Consider the following 20,874-nt stretch of genomic DNA (forward strand, 5'->3'; position numbering starts at 1 on the left):
GCTCAGTACCTGAGTTTGGAACCACGGACCACCACACGGACAGAGGTCCTGTATTGGACTCTCCCCTCTCCAGCTGTGAGCAGCTCCCCTGGGAACTCTCGGGAATGCCTGAGCATTGCGGCTTTAGTTAAGTGTTTTGAGAGCTTGCAGGAGGGGTGCAGGGCTTGCCATCGAAAGTCTACAATGTTTCATTAGGCCATCCCCGATCTGTGGCTTCCTGCAAGATGGCCCCTATTCTTGTGGTAAGAAGTCTAAAATATAAGTTTTAAAAGATGCTAGCTCGGGGCTGGGGATTTAGCTCAGTGGTAGAGCGCTTACCTAGGAAGCGCAAGGCCCTGGGTTCGGTCCCCAGCTCCGAAAAAAAAGAACCAAAAAAAAAAAAAAAAAAAAAGATGCTAGCCCTACTTGGGTGAGCAGGCCCTGCACCTTGCCTGAGTAGCACAGTTGAGCTACTGATGGGCAGGGTGAGCTAGCCCAGAGGGCATGAGATTGGGAGAGCAGACTCTGCCCCTTTGTGGGGATGCAGCCTTGGGTGAGCTAGCCGGGACAATGCTGAGTTCCCCCTGGTGGTGTGGGCGCAGGGGAGCTGGCAGGCTGATGAGCTCAGATACCTTCTAGGCCCTGATCTAGGGCTTTGAGTTGGCCCATCTCAGGATCTATATCATCTATGAACTACTGGAGCACAGGAAAGGCCTGACTCCGGGCAATAAGAGGATATCTGAGAGGAGTCCCAGGAAGGATCCAGTATTGATAGTGTAGCAGGAGCCAGAGGCCTCCAACCTATCAATAACACTGCAAGGAACAATTTGCAAGCAAAAAGTGTGGACACAAGGGTACACTGTGGGGCGCACTGCGACACTACAGTTTCCTCAATGAGATTTTTTTTTCCTGTGGGGTGGACTGCAAGAGTAGAGGGTGGGTATGGGGGAGGGGAAAGTGAGTGGGATTGGGGTAGATGATGTGAAATTCACAAGAACCAGTAAAAAGTTGAAAAAAAAATGCTAGTCTTTTGGCCCCACCCCTAAGTGAAGTAGGCAATTAATGACTACTGAGGGCAAGACAGTCTGTAGTCTCCAGAGATGAGCGCCCTCATTCATTATCCTCATTATCCAAGTGGTCAGCGCTGTAAACCATACACATTTAAGTCATACTAAGTAGACTCAGCAGATTGGATTTATATATTCATTTGTTTGTATATGCAGCAATGTAGCAAGTTAAGGGGGCCACGGAAAAGAAGAGAGGGGAAACGTGGGAGGGGTTGGGGCGAAGCGCAGGTTGGGGGGGTGTAATGAAAATTCTGTATACATTTATAAAAGAGGTTTTAAAAGCTAGCCTTGGGCAGTGGTATTGAAATGATTCTGTCCTGGGCCTAGGGTGGAGTGCATCAGATAGGGCAAATCACCCACAAGATCTTGTTTTGTAGAAGAAGACAGGACCCTTGGGTCCAATTCCGCCTTTGTTCCTGCCACCAGACTGGAGAAGGCGTCCCACCCAGCATGGCCAGGGAAAAGTGGACTGGATCCAGCCTAGTACACACCCCCTCCCTTCCACTCTTCCTGCACGTCACTCTCGCTGCGCTCCGAGGTCACTGGCTCGCGGTCAGGTACCTGGAGCCATGGAGACTCCCTGTTGCCAAATGTTGTGGTTTAAATCCAGTCTCTGTTTTTCCTTCCTGGAGACCAGGGCTTTCCTGAGACTCATCCACACACACAGCTCTTCCTTTGTGCTCTGAAGTCATTTCCTGCAAAGACAGCTCCCCCGGGAGGTCCGAGTCCCGAGGTACGGAGGTGAGGGCTTGGGTGGGGCAGGGGTCCTGTTGTTTGCTTTGGCTCTCTGCTTAGGGTGTGGTCAAAGCCAAATTCTGTTCTGTCCTGAACACAGCTTAATGAGGGGCGGTCTTGGCAGCCCCAATGTGCTCTGACAGGCACCCCCCCCCCCCATTTCATACTTTTCTGTCTGAGATATTGCTGTGCGCCTGCAGGAAGAAGAGATCCCATTCTGTCCCCTAGCAATGCCCTAAGCTTGGAGTGGACCAATGAGAAGGTGCCGCGTGCTCTCAGGGGAAGGACACTTCTGCAGCCCCATGTCCAGCTCCGGGAGCTCTGACTTAGGAGCCATGGGGAGTTACCCAATTGCGTTTCTCAAGGTTGAGTGATCCCCGCTAACCGCATTGCTTCTTCTATTAAATGAGAATTAAAAAAAAAAAAATACCACTTGTTATGTCCGCCTCAATGATAGGAGACTGGTGTGAAGCTCAGGTTGGCTGAGGAGCCATGACTTCCGGAGCTGCCTGCTGTTCCCAGGCGATGTTGGTTTTAGGTTTCACTCCATGCTTCTCCAGGTAAAGCCAGCTTGGGAAGGGTTATCTAGTCAGGGGCTATGTCACCCTTCAGCAAGAGATAAGTTAAAATATTGAAACTAGGGGCTGGAGAGATGGCTCAGCGGTTAAGAGCACTGATTGCTCTTCCAGAGGTCCTGAGTTCAATCCCCAGCAACCACATGGTGGCTCACAGCCATCTGTAATAGGATCTGATGCCCTCTTACATGTCTGAAGATAGCGACAGTGTACTCACATACATGAAATAGACAATTAAAAAACATCGAGACTAAGATATTCTTTCCTTCTCTTTTTCTCTCCCTGTCTGTCTGATTCTCTCTCCCCCCACCTCCGTCCCTTCCTCCATCTCTGTCTCTTTTCAGAGTTTCTTTTTGTAGAAACTCTGGCTGGCTTTGAATTTGTAATTCTCCTGCCTCAGCTCCCCAAATTCCTGGGATTATAGTCGTGTGTCACTGAGCCCAGATAAGGTGAATTTTCTTTATTTTTATTATTATAGTAATGATGATGATGATGGTGATGGTGTTGATGATTTTATGAGTGTGGGTGCTTTGATTGCATATATGTCAGTGCACGTGTACTCCTGGTACCTCCGGAAGCCAGGAGAAGGTATTGAATCCCCTGCCATTAGAGTTATAGACTGTTTGAAGCCACCACACGGGTTCTGAACCTGTCAGAGCAGCCAGTGATCTTAACCACTGAAGCCCTGAATTTTCTTAGACTTTATTAGCACTTGCCATGACAGAGTTTACCACCAGGGGCACTGTCTGCCTCCAGCCATCCAAGTGGAGTGGGGTGGAACTAGACCCTTCCCTTTTAACCTTCAACCTCCACAAGGTCAACTGGCAGAGAGAGTTGGGTAACTGAGTTTCTTTCCCATGGGTCAGGAGAGTTATAGGAGTTACCGAGAGGCACAACTCAATTCAAAGCACATCTGCTCTTCCCTTGAATCCAGACGTACCAGGAGAGATCTCTAAAGGAGTAGGTCATTTAAATATAGGCAGGAGAGAATGCTTTACTTCCCTGCCGAAAAGAAAAAAAATGCAAATTGACATTTCATCCACATATCATTTCATACGCGCTAGCTTGGTGAAATTGCAAAAGGTCTGAAAAAGCCAGCTCTGGTGGGGCAGGGCTTACAGGAATGCGGGTGGGAGTGGAAAGACCCAGAAACCACTTCAGTAGCAGCCAGAAGACTTGGGGATGTTCTTCTCATTCCGGCGTCTCACTCTGGGTCTGTGTTATAGAGGAGAACAAGAAACCTGTTAGGAAAACAGTCTTCATTCGAGGCCAGCTGCAACTACAAAATAAAAGAAAAGAGAAAAAAAAAACACACAATGTTATTTTAGCTGCCTGTCCAATGTAGCAGCTAAAATGACCGTAGACATATGCCAACGCGAATATGTCTCAAAGAGGAATTATTGAGTGGGAAGAAGCCACAGAAGGAGCATCCGGTTGGATGGCATTATATAAAGTTTTAAACATGCAATAAAGGTGGCTATAAAAGGTGTATGGATACTTTCAATATATTTTTTATCGCTCTAACAAAATCTTATAGACTGGATTGATTTTTTAAGTTTTATTTTATGTGCATGGATGTTTTACTTGCACATATGTGGTGCCACATGTGTGCAGTGCCTGCAGAGTCTAAAGGGGGTGCCAGAACCCCTGGACCTAGGGCATGGTTGTGAGCCATCTGAGGGTGCTGAGAATTGGGCCGTGGTCCCTGGAAGAGCAGCTAGTCCTTTTAGCATCAGCCCCAACTCTCCAGTCCCTAGACTTTAGACAACAGAATTTAGCTTATGATTTCTGAGGCTACCAAGTCCAAGGAGAGGTGCTGTCAAGGGGAACAAGAGGAAACTAGTGGGGACACCAGCTCTTTCTAACCTTGAAGGGGGTCAGAGGTCAACAGGGATGGGAAGAGATTGCCCAGGGTAAGGTGGCTTCTCCTGCTTCACCTTAGAATGTGAAGTATCCTTTGTAGGTGAGGCCGCTGAAAATAAAATTAGTTGCCATGAGGTCACTTGGTATATGAGGTCATTTGGTGTGCCTCAAGCCAAAGTGACCAGTGTCTTTACAAAAAAAAAAAGGGGGGGGGACTGGGACCCAGACACATGTGCTGGGGGACATGGTATGATGATGCAAGCAGAGATAGAGGCAGAGATAGGGTGCTGGGTATGCCAGTCAAGAGTGCTGAGATTACCAGCAAACCGAGAGGGAGGGAGACAGAGACAGACAGAGAGACAGAGAGACAGAGACAGAGAGAGACAGACACACACAGAGAAAGAGACAGACAGAGAGACAGAGACAGAGAGAGACAGACACACACAGAGAAAGAGACAGACAGAGAGACAGACACAGAGAGACAGAGACAGAGAGAGACAGAGACAGACAGAGAGACAGACACAGAGAGAGAAAGAGGAGGGAGGAGGAGAAGGGAAGGGAAGGGAAGGGAAGGGAAGGGAAGAGAAGAGAAGAGAAGAGAAGAGAAGAGAAGAGAAGAGAAGAGAAGAGAAGAGAAGAGAAGAGACTTGGGATGAACTGTCACCCTGCTGACAGACATCTTGATCTTGGATTTAAAGCACTCCAGAGCTGAGATGACTGTGTTTTTGCTGTTTAAGGCTCCCAATCTCCTTCGTTGTAGCGGCTGTAGCAGGCAACACACTGGCTCTAAACTAGCACTTTATGACTGAGAGGCTGAGGCCTTGAGAGCCGTGGACATCCAGCCCCTGAGAACGTAAGGCTAACCTACCAGTTTCTCTGTTCACACCACCTTCGTGGGCATGTTCTCTGTGTGAGTCAGCACTTCCTCGCAGACTGGGAATAACACCGGGTGAGCGTGTTCTGTGGAGTGCGGCAAGACACAGGCGCCTTCTGGGTGGTCTACCCCTGAACTTTATCTAGATGGTGCTTGGGAAAAGCAACAGTTAGTTCACTTATCACTTCTCAGCGATCGTAGAAGGAGTTGGACTCACACCGTGATCCCGCCATACAGCCTGCAGCCTTCAGACTGCCAGTCGTCTGGGTAATTAGAACAAGTCTGGCATGTTTGGCCGCTTAATTTATGTCCCTTACTTCCTTGGGTGTGGATGGTCCTGAAAGCCTTTCTCTGGGAACTCGTGATGCAGTCCAGATGCACCCATACAGAAGGGTCCCAAGTATGGTTGAAATCTGTGTGTAGACAGAGGAAGGACAGAGGACAGGCATCAGGAGATCCGGGACACAGCCCAATCTCCATCTCTCTGTGGCCTTGGCAAACCATGTACTGTTCTGTGGGCAGCACTCTGACCAGTAGTAAGGCGACTAGGAGTCAGGGTGGGGGGATCTAGCTCTTTCCAACCCTGAAGGAGGTCAGAGGTCAGCAAGACGGTAGAAGCAAAGGTAGGGTGGCTTCTTCCACTGTTTGGGTGCTTTGAAAAATCCTAAGTAGGGCTGGCAAGATAGTTCAGGCTGGTAAAGGCATCCATTCGCTTTCCAGCCCAGGGACCCAAGTTTGATCCCTTGAGCAACATGGTGGAGCAAAGAACCAAATTCCACAAGTTGACCTCTGAAGTCTGTATGTGAGACATGCAGATAGGCAGATGCAACACATAAATTAGAACCTAAACTCAGATCCTATCTAGAGTGCCGGTTTTCCTTCTGTATGTGTCTGGGTGGGCTGTTTCGAATGCCAGCATCCCTCCGGTAGGGCTCATCACATTCTTTGACCATTTGATTCATTTGATTCTTTGATCTGTGTCTTGGGGGAAACGAAGGAAATGTATGCAGATTCTTAAGAACTTGTACAGTTTAGCTGGCAAAGAACTTTGTAAAAGGAAGTATTCAAAATCGGAAATTAAAAAAAGAAAAGATTTATTTATGTATGTACACTGTAGCTGTCTTCAGACACACCAGAAGAGGGCATCAGATCTCTTTAGAGATGGTTGTGAGCCACCATGTGGTTGCTGGGATTTGAACTCATGACCTCTGGAAGTATGGCCAGTGCTCTTAACCACTGAGCCATCTCTCCAGCCCCCCAAGTTGGAACTTTTTAAAAAGGATGTCTTTGACTTTGAAAAGGGCATCTTCTTGGCCAGGTCTCCTGTCTGCCCACTGCACCAGGAGTCTGCCTCCTCCAACCCCCACCCGACTCTCAGTGATAAAGCCACTTACTTTTGTGTCAATGTGACCAAAACACCCAGGGAACAACTCAGTGAGAATTATTTGTTTAGCCCATGGTTTCAGGGGGCTCAGTCCATCGTGGTTGGGAATAGCATGTTGGAGCACAGCAGCGCACATGATGAAAGCCTAGAAGCAGAGAAAGGGGTATACGGTAAGGGGTGGAGGCAAGGTAGAGCCCCAACAACATGGCCCCGGTGACTGGCATCCTTCGACCTCTTACTCCTAACCTAATAATGCTTACCATGGAATTCGTTCACCTACAGGTCAAGCCCTCAGCACCCAGTCTCTTCCTGAAAGCTTATCTGGCAACTTAGACCTAAGTATGAGAAACTACCGGTAAGTGTTCACAGTCAAGCCATAGTCCACCATCTGTGACTCATCTTTGAGGTGTCAAGCCTCTACCTCTAGGAGCTGGAGAGATGGCTCAGGGGTTAAGAGCACTGACTGCTCTTCCAGGGGAACTAGGTTCAACTCCCAGCACTCACATGGCAGCTCCCAATGGGCTGTAACTCCAGTCCCAGGGGCTCCGACACCCTCACACAGACCCCTCTGCAGGCAAAACAGCAGTGCGCATAAAAAGTCAATCATTTAAAAGTTGAAAACAAACTAAAAATACTTAGAATTATCAAAAGCAGGAGTGATACTGTTGGAGGAAGAAGCACACAGGCCTTCTTGCTACAGACTACACTGCAAGGACTCTTGACCTGGGAGATTCCATCTCCAACTTGCTGAGCCTTGCCAGGGCCATCCTTGACTGCCGAACTGGCTTTTGTGTGCCTTCATGATGGCGTGGCCCACCTTCCTGTTCAGATCTTAAATTCCTGACACGTCAGGATCCTTATAGCTGCACTCATGCAGAATCCAGGGCTGTGAGGTTGTGGCCAGAGGTTCTTGGCTTGCAGCATTGGCTTCCACAAGGAAAAGGCACAGAGTGCACTGTTAAATCCCTGGTGCAGGGCAGACAAATGAGCCCATGAACAGTGCTTTCCCCCATGCTGTACCATGCTGCACCACAGCCCCCTTGGCTGGAGAGCTTATAAGCCTTGGATCCAGAAGGCAGCCTTCAGGGACATGAGAATTAAATGTCTCTACCATGGGAAAGAGAAAAGCTTTCCTCATCTCTAAAGGAGTGGTGTCCAGAGTAGCCATGAGGTGAAGGCTGACTTCAGAGCAGGGGTTGGGGACTACTGAAGACCCAGGCTTGGGTAGACCTATGTGATAGCTGAAGTAATTGTGAAACACCAGGGTGTCATGAAGGGAACCTTCAAACCACAGATCACTTTCACCTAGCCGTTTCCCTCTTCTTTAGTAATTCCCGCAACACTTTTCTTCTTTTATTTGCTTTGTTGGGCAGTTTTATGTCAACTTGACAGGAGATAGAGTCATTCAGGAAGAGAGAATATTCACAGAGGAACTACCTCCACAAGATTGGCCTCTAGAGAAGCCTGTGGGACACTTTCTTGATTAATGATTGATGTGGGGGGGGGAACCTATCTTGTTGTGGGTGAGGACACCCCTGGGCTGGTGGTCCTGTGTTCTATAAGAAAGCAAGCTGAGCAAGCCACAGGAGCAAGCCCGTAAGCAGCATTCCCTCATGGCCTCTGCATTGACTCTCCTGTCCTCAGGCTCCTTACTTGACTCCCTGCTCGGACTTCCTTAAGTGATGGGCCAGGACATGGATGTTTCTGTCCCCAAAGCTTAAATTCACAGGAACCCGTTTCTTCCCCCTTCTTGTACTTCTGATTATCTTTATACATCTGTCACAACTACCTCTCCCAAGGCTTGCTAAACCTCCCATCTTAGCAAAGAGAGGCTTGGATTTAGCAAACCTCAGTGCTTTGGCAGGCTAGAGCATCTGACTATAATTTATTGGTGTTGTCTCATTTCCATAGTATTTATTTTTAGGTTCCCATTTACTTAGAGTAAATGCTACTGCCCTTCCATTTACAACAGTGACATGAGGTCACTTTCCTTTATAGATAATCTGCTTAAGCAGAAACAATTGAGCCCATTTAAAAGATATTAAGTGACTAAGAGAATAGGCTTTATCTGAAACAATATAACAAGGCTGAGGAGTGGCTGGCGGATGACCGAAGTCTGGGAATCAAGGCTGTAGAGTGGTTTGCCTGAGAGAAATCTCTTCTGGATATTGCTTCCTGTGACATTTATGGCTTTTGCTTTTGATGATTCAAAGTATTCTCCGAATGGGTTTTTCCTAGCGTCTCAAAGCAGTAATTCAATAAAGATGCCCACAGACCGGGCATCATTGAGCGTGTGGGCTCTGAAGCCAGACTCCCTGACTCTTCCCATGTCCTGGTTGTGTGATGTTGGGTGAATGAACATAGCTGCCCGTGCCCAGCATCCCATTCGCAATAGGATGCTGCTGCTGTCCGCTGTCCAAAGACGAAGTGTGCATACAAAGTAGCGAGTAGTATCTGGTATCCACCCAGCCTGCAGTAAATCATGGTGTCCTTGTCATTCTTACTGGTGTGGCTAGAATGCACCAGTCTGGTGGCGTTGAGAGTAACCTGTTAAATTTTGGAGTGAAGTCACCGTTTTGATGACTAGAAAGTTTCACGTCCTAGTGGGAAGATGAGGTGCATTCAGCACGAAGACTTAGACAAACGCCACACTCCACCTGGCAATGCAAGAACAGAGGCTGCGGAAGGTCTTGGCAAGGGCCAGCACCTTGAAGATGGAAACTCTCCCATGTCAGATGACCTTCAGTTTGGATCCCAAGATGGGAGGTATTAGATGACCGTGAAGAGAAGGAATCTGTAACATCCATTTCTTTCATAAAATATTTAAAAACAATTTTTATGTCATTCTGTGTGTATGGACGTGTTGCTTGTGCACCAGTGTGTGCCTGGACTTACAGCCAGCTGCGAGCTGCCACATGGGTGCTGGCAATCGAACTTGGAAGAGCGGCCAAAGCTTTTAACCACAGAGCCATCTCTCCAGCCATTGTTTCCATATGATTGGGGTTTAATGAAGGTCTTTGTTAAAACTTTCAATTCAACACTTGACCTGAAGTGGAAAACTTTTATTGTAGAGAAACAAAATAAAGGGCATAGTTCCACTGCTGCTGGATGAAGTAATGGGAGGTTGCAAATATCACAGCTAAAACTTTCCATGCATGTGAGGACAGACACGTGACCCCTCTGGCCGAGACTCCTGACTGCCAGGGCTTGCATGGCTGGGAGCCAATAGATATGGATTCTAGTCCTCTCCTGGTGACCAAATATGTCTTTCGGCCCACCTTCTCATTTTAAGTCAGAGCCACCAGATCGCCTCAAGGACATTTAGCATTTCGTTGGGCTTTATCCCGGGAGGCAGTGGGAAGCAGGGAGGAAGACCCAGCGTATCCAGGATACTAGAGGGTCATGGGCCTTGGAGTTGAGTGGACCTTGACTCAGGCTCCCTGAAATATGTGCGGCTAGGGTGTTTTGGGGTGAGTTTCTCACCCTACTCAGCCTCAGTTTTTACAGCTGTGCAATGAGCAGAATAATTATTGAACAGGGATGTTGAAGAAATGAAGGGTAATATATTGAATAGGCTACACGCACATACACATACAGAGAGAGGGGGTGAGGGGGAGAGGGAGAGAGAGAATGTAAATAGATACAGTGCACCTGAAAAAAAATGCTTCATCATTCTCCCACAATGATGAAGTAGGTGTCAGAAAAGCCAGATATAGTTTACCCATCCAACTAGCAGAGACTCAAAGGCTGACAATCTCTAGTGTTGGTGAGGGGACAAAGAGACAGGTCTTCTTATGTCCTCTTGATGGGAAGATGAGGACAACTTTTTACTCTGAAATAATTTCTGTCTGTGGAGGAGTTGCTATGGAGCACAGGGAGTTTGTCTGCATCCGTCACCTGGCTTCCCTGAATGCCAGTAACCTACAGGGTCATGGTGCCATGATCTGGAGAGAGAGACTAATATACCTAATGATCTAACCAACCCAATCCAGTATGGATTAAAAATGGCAAAGACCTAATTTAGATTTTTCCGAAGGGGGGCGGGTCAAGGGACCTTAGACTGATTAGGGAAGCAAGGAAGTCCCCTTTAAGAGGGGCTACTTCTTGTGCCCTGCATGATTGTTCCAATTGTCGATGCCTACCTGGAAGAAAAGCCCCCTGTGGGAGGAAAATGGTATGCCCAAGGAGGATACCCTGGGTGGGACCAATAAGGGAGTCTGGGAAGAGAAAGGCCCTGGGATCCTATAAAATGTCCAGTGCAGAGTCCATGGGCAGATTCCCAGCCCTGGGGGGTCTTCCCATCTTTATGGGAGCAGTTTGTCTACCATTAATCAACTGTGTCATTTTCTTTCTTTCTTTCTTTCTTTCTTTCTTTCTTTCTTTCTTTCTTTCTTTCTTTCCTTTCTCTCTCTCTCTCTCTCTCTCTCTCTCTCTCTCTCTCTCTCCTCCTCCTCCTCTTCCTCCTCTTCCTCCTCCTCCTCCTCTCCTCCTCCTCCCCTCTTCTTCCTCCTCCTCCTCCTCTTCTTCCTCCTCCTCCTCCTTCCCTGCTCCTGCCCTTTGGTGTGCTATGCTTGCAGCTTGTGGGTTGTCTCCCTTTGTTACTTTAGTGCTTCTCCCTGTCATCCAAGCCCTGGCTTGTTCCATGAATGAAGTTAACAGATCCCCTTAGATAGCCACCCACCTCATGCCAACATTTGCTTTGTGTTCCAGGATCTAACCCAGGTCACCGTGCTGCACCAATCTTTGTGTTTTCCTCGGCCCCTCGGTCCCTTCCAAACAGTGATGTTCCTTGGCCTCTCCCTGTCTTCTCCTCACTTCTCTGGCAATGCCTCACAGATATGCCCGGAGGAATGTCTCACTGGTGTTTCTGAGTCTAGCCGTGTTGACAGCCACAATTAGCCATCACGTCTTGCTTGGCTGTTTGGTAGGATGATCTTCAATTTGGGTTTTTCTGATGCTTCACCATGATTAGACCAAGATTACAGGCTTTGGTGAAGGAGAGGAGAGAACCGAGGTGTTGTTCTCATCCAAGGGCACATGATGTCATTATATCTTAATCCTGGAGATCTTATCTTCCTTCCCTTGCTGAAGATGGTGTCAGTTAAGTTTCTCCTGTAGGCCATCAGTGTATTCACCTCTTAATGCTATTGTTAAACAGGTTCTCTAAATCTAACACACATCCAAAGGGAGGGGAATTAAAATGCAACCCTGGAGAGGGATGTGTCAGAGTTTGTGAATTCGACCCGCCATGGAAATTAGTAAATATTTTGAGGAAGATGTTTTGAAACTACTGCCTGTTTTTCCTTAAACCTTTGCCACTAGTTTCAGCGTCCATTGCTGGATCCTGCCCACAGTGATAAGGTAATGGTGCCTCAGTTCCTCCATTTGTTCTGCGTTTATTAGTTGGAGGTCTTATAGAGGAAGAGGGCTCCGTCGTTCCCAGGTATTGGTTTCATCGTTGGTTGCCTCGGTGTGGACCACTGTATGTTCGTTTTATTCTTTGGGATTGAGAGGCCACATCTTGGGTTCAGACTCCATTATAAAGGACCTGGCCTAAGGTTGAACTCTCTAGGACCAGTTTCCAGGCTACTTTCCAACACACCTGTGCCTTCAGACCACAAGCCCACCCCTGCTACTTCACTTTCTAACAACCACCAATCAGGAGGAAAGCAGAAATTAAGTTTATGTTTTTGGCTCCCAGCACCAGCTAATTATTCTTAAGGGCAACAAAAATTCCATAATGGCCCCTCTCAATAAGATGTGTATCACGCTAGAAAACCCCCTCCCCACTTGCTTACTATTTCCTATAAAACCTATAAAACATCAGAGACGTGTGTGGCCCAAGCCTGAGCTTGAGATAAATATACCCTAGTGGGAATGCATCACGGTTGGCTCTTTGGTGGTCTTCTGGGGCTCTTGAATGAGGCACGATAATTCAATACAGTTTTACTGAGAACATTGGAAGCAATGGCACATTGGTTGGGTGGCTTTTGCTGGGGGCGGGGGATGTGAACATTTACTTACCCCAGATAGAGTATCACCAGCAGACCCCCCCCCCCCGCCCCAAATCCACAATCTACCAGAGTCAAATTTGGTGAACCAATTGTGCTTATTTATAGGATTATGGGTAAAAGAGTATGGATGAGTCGAAGCAGCTGTGTTATGAAAGAGTCCACAATATCATGGGCAATGACTCAGGAAAGCTGAAGCCCTGGGGCTGTCTGCATGACTTACAGATAGATGTGTATGACTTGCAGACGGATGGGCATGATGGAGAGTGTCCTGTTTCCTAGTGGCCTTTACAGCTTGCATAACTTTGGAAGTGAAGGGTTTTGTGAATTTTTTATGTTTCAGGGGCTCCCTGAGATTTGTGAGTTGTTTGCCTCCTGAGTCTTAAGGGAGCTTCCTTCTAGGATAGAATGCCTCAAGTTGGAGCTTCTGGAGTCTTAACAAGCCCCTTGCCAGGATGAAAACATCTTAATTCAGAGGGTACTATTATAGAACATAATTGTTCCTTGATATTTTCCTCCTAATATCCTAATATTTCTAAACCCTTATCTTATTTAATCAATTATTTACTTGTATCAGAATGGACCAGTAGCCATTTATTTTATTCCTTGGGGTATAATTCAATACAATTATTCTAGGATCACTTTCAGGGTGGTACATAACCTTTGACATGTTCTCTCTCTCTCTCTCTCTCTCTCTCTCTCTCTCTCTCTCTCTCACACACACACACACACACACTTTTTAGAAACTGAGAACGGGCCACTGGTGGGACTGGTAGGTCACTGCTCTTGTCACTGATCCAAATCCTCTCAGCAGCCAGAGCTAAAGATGGATGGACGTAGGCACGTGAACCTGCCACCTACCATTGCTCTGGCTTGTCCCCGTTATGATACTAATAAATGAGTTTATGATAAATAATGATAATAAATGAGTTTATGTTGCTGTCTGCAGTACTAATCCAGCCAACAGGGCTAACCCAGCCTTGCATTTGTTTATGCTTTTGAAGACTTACTTATTTTTATTTTATCTGTATTGGTGATTTGCCTGTGTGTGCACACCACAGCATGCATTGTCCAAGAAAGTGAGAAAGGATGTTAAATCCCGTCTTAGGACTTCTTTTCCTGCACAAAACATCATGACCAAGAAGCAAGTTGGGGAGGAAAGGGTTTATTCAGCTCACACTTCTGCATTGCTGTTCACCACCAAAGGAAGTCAGGACAGGAACTCACATGGGGCAGGAACTTGGAGGCAGGAGCTGATGCAGAGGCCATGGAGGGGTCCTGCTCACTGGCTTGCTTCCCTTATAGAACCCAGGACCACCAGCCCAGGGATGGCACTGCCCACAGTGGGTTGGGTCCTCCCCCCTTGATCACTAATAGAGAAAATACCTTACAGCTGGATCATGGAGGCATTTCCTCAAGGGAAGCTGGTTCGCTCTGATAACTCCAGCTGTGTCAAGCTGACAAACACAACCAAGCAGTACAAATCCCCAGGATCTGGAGCTACAGATGATTGTGAGCTGCCATGTGGGTGCTGGGAACTGAATCTGGGTCCTCTGGAAGAGCAGCCATGCTTCTAACTCCTGTGCTGCCTCTCCCTCACCCTCTCTCTCCCTTCCCCATGCCTATTTGTAACTTCCGTCTCCAGCTGTAAGAAATTTGACTCTTTTGTAATTTAGTTACTTATTTGTTCAACTCTAGTGTTGAGCATGAAATAGTTTCAGTCTACTCATCCTCTCTACAGGGAAAGCCATCCGACAAATGAAAGTGTAACACTCTTTGTCATTGGTCTCTCTCACAGGATCAAGTCCAAAGGCTGCTTTGCAAAACCACCAAGGCCGAAAGCAATGCTTCAAAGGTGCGACACAAACTCACACTACCCATGTTCTCCAGGTAGGTGACACCACAGCAAGGCTTCCACCAGGATGTTTGCTGCAGTGGGTTTTGTGTCCATCAAAAACCAGAAGAATGCCGTGCATATAACCACAGTGACAGGCAGAGGGCTCTGGGTGGCTTAGCAGAAGGGAGTAAATGCAACCGCAGTGTTGTAAAATGTCTGTGTTATATACAAAGGGATGGTAACATCCGGAGAACCCAGTGTCTAACTGTGATCCCTGAAGCAGCCTCTAAAAATAATGCAAACAGTTCAAGTTGAAAGGGCACCATATCTATTAAAATGGGATTCTAAAATGTGCTCAAACCGTGCAAAGGGGGAAGAAAAATGAGAAGAGAAAAAAAAAAATCCTCAAACTGGATCAAACCAGAACAACAGCAAAGTTGGAATTGTCAGGTGGAGGCTAAATGATTAAATGGTAGACCTAATTCCAATCATATTAATAATTAAATAGGAATATATCATTCAGCCCAATTAAGAAGTTGCTATTCCTGGACAGTGTTCAGAGAGTGAGAGACTTTGGAGCGCTCAGTCCTAAATATGATGTCTTTATCACATTCCTCCCTTCAAGGCTCAGGGATCTATGCAGAAGTGGGGGAGGAGGAGGAGGAGGAAGAGGAGGAGGAGGAGGAGGAGAGAGGAGGAGGGGAGAGGGGGAGGAGAGAGGGGAAGGAGGAGGAGGAAGAGGAAGAGGAGGAGGAAGGGAGAGGAGGAGGAGGGGGAGGAGGAGGAAGAGGAAGAGGAGGAGGAAGGGAGAGGAGGAGAGAGGGAGAAGGAAGACTGTGAGAGCCAGAGATGGTGAATGCTTCCATGGAAACACCATTTTCCAGACACAGCAGAGCTAATACACAAGTGAACTCAAGAGACTGGCAGCACACACAGGACTACACGGTTCAAGTCAGACAAAAATTCCAGCACAGAGAAGGGGAAGTGCACACAAAGTCCCACCCTAACCAAGAAGCCATGTGCAGTTGATACGGACGAGGAGGACTGGAGACGTCTCTGCTGAGTGCATCAACCACACTCCAAGGCAGGCTCAGGGGTAGTCGACAACACAGAAAGACAGACTCCATTTGTGTGTGTGTGTGTGTGTGTGTGTGTGTGTATTTATGTGTGTATTTGTGTGTATATGAGTGTATTTGTGTGTGTATGTGTGTGTGTTTGTGTGTTTTTGTGTGTGCGTGTTTATGTGTGTATTTGTATATATGTGGGAGTGTGTCTGTGTGTGTCTGTGTATGTGTGTATGTGTGTGTATGTGTGTCTGGGTATGTGTGTGTGTATGTGTGTTTGTGTGTCTGGGTATGTGTGTGTGTGTGTTTGTGTATATGGATGTGCTTGTATTTATGTGTGTGTGTGTGTGTGTGTCCAGTCTGAGTTTCCCCTGCAGGGTGGGTGGACTTGAAGCAGCAGCAGGCTCAGTTAGCTCTTAGCTTCCCCTCTACCTCAGCGAATGGCTGCCTAGGTGCTTTTTTGAGCATTCGAAACCAGCTTCCTGGAATCTATGTCCTCACTGTGGGCCAGCAATAGTATTCCTGAAAGCTTGTTTTTATGGAAGAAAATCCAGCTAAACCTGGTCCACTGGCCCCGCCAGCTTCATAAAATACAAAATTGCATTAAGAGGAAAATCTTTCATAACTCAGATCTGAGGGGCTGTGTGTAGGGAGTGACTTGAAGTAGCCCCTGGCTTCTTAATAGGGGTGGGAGATGAAGTCATCTTTAAAACACAATTTGAGGGACCGGAGAGATAGCTCCATGATTAACAGCACTTGCTGCTTTTGCAGAGGACCAGGGTTCGGTTCCCAGCACCCACACAGTGGCTCACAACTGTCTACAACTCCAATTCTAGGGCACTGACACATCTGGCTCCCTAAGGCACCAGCACACTTGTGTACACAGGCTCACATGCTGGCAGCCACACAGTTAAAACACTCTTCCATATTCAGAAGGCTCTCTGTAGAGCCCGGGAAGTAGAGTGGCAAAGTGCAAAGGTCAGGGGTCACGGAGCCTGACACGGTTGTCGATCCCCATTTGGCTCAGCTTCGGTGACCCTCTCTAAGCCTCCATTTTATTATCTGTAAAGTGATTCTAGCACACAACAAATATGCTACAGATAGTTTTCTTCCCTAGCTCTTCCCCTACTCTGCCGTCTGATACCCAAACTTCTGATTGAGATGACAGAACAAGGCTTCTACTGTGCCCAGTGCTGTTCCCAACTCCTTCCCCCTGTGTGGGGCTGCACTTCGCCACTTGCTCCCAACGAATGCAGAGCAGAGAGTGATGGACTGTCTACCTTTCCGTTACTTTATCAGAGATTGGGCTTGTGTTGTCGCTTCTATGCTGGTGCTTGGTGTCTGGGCTGGACGTTTCTAGGTTCTTAGCCTCTTATCCAAGTAATTGATTGAAAACAAAGACACAGATTTGCTGAAGAGACAAGGTAGCTTCATTTAGATCAAAGCGACAGCATGGGGGTGCAGAGGGAGACATTGTCAAGAGCAGCCCACAGGAGAGGACCTCTCCATTAGCATGTGGGACATCCTTGTATGGGATTCAAGAGAAGGGGTTGGTTATTAAGGGGAATGGTGTAACCCGTTCTCTATTTTGGTTGGTAGATTTCTCCTTTCCTACAATGCATCTGTTTAATGCATTAGTTACTCACACATAAGCATGTGATGGTAAGCAGGGACGTCTCCCTAAAACGTTCCCAGAAGATGCAGTTTGCCCTACTAAGACTGCACCCCAAACTGGTTCAGGCTGGGCTGGCCCTTCTATTTCTCCTATTCAGACACATCGGGAGCATACCTGAATATAAACTGTCTAAATTTGATTGTTACTAGAGATGGGAAAACTCATCCCATTGTTCAAAGATGGGAATGCGTGTAGCTTAGTACTGACTGGGGATTTGAGGGGGCTCTGCAGTGCCAGGTTCACTGGTTGGAGAGGGGTTGATGTTTATAGTGCCAGCAGGGGAAGAAACTATGTTGCCAACTACACGGTTACAAAGGCTGTAGGTGACTTACCCAAACCTAATGGGGCCCTAAACTAAGCTACTCGTATTCCTGCCTCAGTATTGCTTACCTCACTACCCTGTTGTAGGCTGTCCTGTGAGAGATGCCCAAGTGGCAAGGAGCTGAAAGCTAGAACTCAGCGTATTTATTTTCCTTAGGGAAAGGAGGTGTCTTAGCAGCTATAGGTGGGAGCTTGGGAGACAGCCCTTCCGCGTGCCTTGAGAAGGTGAGATATCTAGTCAACACGATCAGCCTGAGAAAGGCCCTGATCCAAACCCCAGCTGTCTTATACATGGTCCTCACCTACAAAGGCTGTAAGAAAAGGGGTATTTGTTATGCAGCACAGATAGCTAATGTCTCGGCAAAATGCATTTTCAAAAGGACTAAGGGGACGATATGCCTTTTTCTCTTGACAGCTGGGGGAGATCGAAGGCTGATGATGAAGTCTTGTTGGAGGCTCCTCATTCCGTGGTTGGCTGAAGCCCACGTGTGTCCTCCACCTGAGGCCTGAGCTTTTCCGTAACCTAGAGGCTGGGTTCCAAAAGCAGGGGAAGGAGCAAGAGGGAGAGGAGGAAGGGAGGGGGAGAATGGGGAGGAGAGAAGAAAAGGAGAAAGCGGGAGAGGGGGATGGGGCAGAAAAGGAGGGAGCCAGGTTAGAGATAAGACAAGTGGGACAAAATATAGAAAACAGTAGAAACCATGAATTATAAAGAAAACCACTGATGGCCCAGTCTTCTTCAGATTAAGGAATGGGATTTGACACTTTCTAAAAGCTGATTTCCTGGAAGATAATTTACATACCATACAACCTAACCATTTAAAGTGCAACATTATCATTTTGCTATGTTCACAGAGGCACAGCAATTCATTTAAAACATCGTCACCATCCCACACTGAGCTCTTGCTTTCCTTAGCATGGGCAGTAGCAGTAGTGACTGTCCCCTGGACTGCCCAGGTCTACCTTCTGTCTATGTACAGTTGCCAGCTCTGTAACGTTGAGATGTCTCCAAAGCACAGGGTTGTGTTAGGAGCCATTGTCTCATCTCACAACGGATAGAAGTGGGGGTAGGGGGTGAGCGTCTGGTCAGTTGGACCCAACTATTCATGCCTAGGATTAGAGACCAAGGGAAGCTGGCAGCCCTGAGGTCTTCCGCATTGTCAGAATTTAGGGATTTGGGTCCATTTCTGAGAGACACAAGAAGGTTAATATTAAACTTCGGAGTCTGAAGCCTCGGAAGGAGTTAGAGAAGAAATCTAATTCCAAGACACTGTCTCGTGCAAAGCACAAGAAAGTTTTCCTTTACCTGTTGATCTTGAGACTCAAACTGCCTTGGATAACACCCAACATATGGGAAATGCACAGGAAACCCATGGGGGTGCATATTCTGTATTCTATGATGAAGGCTCAAAACACAGCTTATTGAGGGTTTTTTGTTTGTTTGTTTGTTTGTTTGTTTGTTTGTTTGTTTTTTGCTGGGAGTGGAGAAGAGAGGAAGACAAATGTGACTGGAGATGTATGAAACGTTCTGTGTTCTGTCTTGGTGTCTCCAGCTAGTTTCTCTGGACTCTAAGTCCTTGCTGATATGGTTCCTGTATTACATTTTAAGGTCATGTATGATCACATCCTGTTTCCACTGTCCTGCTGTCTGTCCCCAAGGATATGCCATAATGAGGGTTTGAGTGTGACAGGACCTTTCAGAGCCTGGCTGTGCTTGATCTAAGGGTCTAAAATGCCTGACAAGGTCATCTATGATCTGGAACAGTGCATTTGAGTTCATGGTCTCATGCCAGGTACAATAAATGACACAGACTCCCCTTGGAGTGTGCACGGTGGTAAGCAAATAAGTTGGATTATGAATTACAGACATAGCCAGTCACGGTGGTGCATGTCTCTGATCCCAGCTTTGGAGATGCAACAAGCGGATCTCTGCACCACTGAGGCTGACTTCGTCTACATAGTAAGTTTCAGGTCATCCAGGGCGATATATAGTGAGACCGTAATCACCACCACCAACAGAAAGTGAGAAATTAAATGGAAGAAACTCAGGAGCATGGGAGGAATTTCTAAACATAGAAAGAGCCTTCAAACTCCTTTGTCTACGATTCTTTTTTTTTTTTTTTGATTCTTTTTTTTGGAGCTGGGGACCGAACCCAGGGCCTTGCGCTTCCTAGGTAAGCGCTCTACCACTGAGCTAAATCCCCAGCCCCTTGTGTACGATTCTTAATAGGAAGGAAGAAACTGGACAAAGACTGGCATAATCTCTGTTCTGATTGGTTGATTTTCTGGGCTACCTTGGGCCAAGCCAATGGAGGGTCTACACACTTTCTCCGAATCTGCCCTTCTGACCTAACCATAGGGATGAGGGTGCACTGTTCACAAGCTGCCTACCCACTGACCATCTCAGACTCTGCCTTTGGTAATTCACTTGGGGCTCTACAATGGCAGACTTAACTCTAATCGAGCCACCAAATGGTAGCTGCAGTCTTTCTGAGTGACATGTTTTGCTCCGTCTATGGGATGGTCTCTGGAAATAGGGGGAATCTTTCTTAGAAACTACCTTTATTTAGGGGTTGGGGATTTAGCTCAGTGGTAGAGCGCTTGCCTAGCAAGCGCAAGGCCCTGGGTTCGGTCCCCAGCTCCGAAAAAAAGAAAAGAAAAGAAAACTGCCTTTATTTAACACTCATCAGTTCTACTACATGGCTCTAGCTCTTGCACTAATTCAGGAAAAGCCTCAGCTGTTTTTTTTCTGTCTCAGATTGCTTGTGCTCTGTGTTCATTCTGGGGATTGTGACTGTATAGCTGTATATTGTGCTAGGCTCTCACTCTATCCCTTACTTCTCTGGGTGTTTCCCATTCTTGTTCTAAGGGTGTGTGTGTGTGTGTGTGTGTGTGTGTGTGCATATGTGTGTCTGTAGATTTTGCATGTGTATGCATGTGTGTGCATGTGTGAATGTTTGCATGTGTGTGGAGAGGATCTGTGGTTGAGGGTCACAGATCAGAAGTCTTGGAGGACTGGGATTGAATTTAAATTCATTATCTACCACCTGGTCTTCCTAAACATTTGGTTCTTCTGTGGTTGAAAGGGATCTTGTGTTGTTGGGATCTGTCTTAATTACTTGTCTATTATTGTGATAAAATACCATGACCAAGGCAACTTATAAAAGAAAGTATTTAATTTGGATTTGCGGTTTCAGAGGGTTAGAGTCTATAATGGTGGAGCAAAGGTATGGGGTCAGGAACTGCTAGCTGAGAGCTCACATCTTGATCCACAAGTAGGAGAACAGGAGGAAAGGAGAGAGAACGAGAGAGAGAGAGAGAGAGAGAGAGAGAGAGAGGATGGTGTGAATCTTTTGAAACCTCAAAGCCCACCCCCAGTGACACACCTCCTTCAGCGAGGCCACACCTCCTAATCCTTCCCAAACAATTCCACCAGCAGGGTGCCATTCTCATTCAAACTGGGATGGACCCTGGAGATTTTGGTCTGCTGGG

At 47.0% G+C, this 20,874-nt stretch overlaps 1 long non-coding RNA gene across 1 annotated transcript; it reads left to right on the forward strand.

Moving 5' to 3' along the window:
* The first annotated feature begins 1,562 nt into the window (after positions 1 to 1,562).
* On the forward strand, positions 1,563 to 18,813 carry LOC102549578 (uncharacterized). The gene is made up of 4 exons (XR_361499.5): positions 1,563 to 1,779; positions 6,760 to 6,832; positions 14,287 to 14,378; positions 17,801 to 18,813. It is a non-coding gene; the product is annotated as an uncharacterized LOC102549578 (long non-coding RNA).
* The last annotated feature ends 2,061 nt before the right edge of the window (positions 18,814 to 20,874 follow it).

This window comes from Rattus norvegicus, chromosome 18 (assembly GCF_036323735.1).
Source record: "Rattus norvegicus strain BN/NHsdMcwi chromosome 18, GRCr8, whole genome shotgun sequence".
In the NCBI taxonomy this organism is placed as follows: Eukaryota; Metazoa; Chordata; class Mammalia; order Rodentia; family Muridae; genus Rattus; species Rattus norvegicus.